Source organism: Arachis ipaensis, chromosome B01 (assembly GCF_000816755.2).
Source record: "Arachis ipaensis cultivar K30076 chromosome B01, Araip1.1, whole genome shotgun sequence".
In the NCBI taxonomy this organism is placed as follows: domain Eukaryota; kingdom Viridiplantae; phylum Streptophyta; class Magnoliopsida; order Fabales; family Fabaceae; genus Arachis; species Arachis ipaensis.
In genome coordinates, this window is record NC_029785.2 from 135,263,233 (window position 1) to 135,263,568 (window position 336).

Here is a 336-nt window from a genome sequence, read left to right on the forward strand (position 1 = left end):
CTAGTAGCTTGAAAGAGCATTATGAGAGTTGGAGATCCGTGCCGATGAGAAAAGAGAGGCGTAAGTATTGGCTACTAGGATTCTTCTCAGTTATATGGATTATTTGGTTATGCCGAAATGATGCCATATTTCACAGCAAGATAACAGGTATTAGCGACTGTGTGGAGCAATCATTTTCATATACTACGGAATGGTATTGTAAATAACTCATGTTGTTGATGGCTATGTCGAAAATGACATAGGAATTTTTATGCATTTATTGTTATTGTCTTAGTAATAATTTGCTCCACTTGTGTGTTGAGCTCTTACTTTCCAAAAAAAAAAAAAAAAAAACTC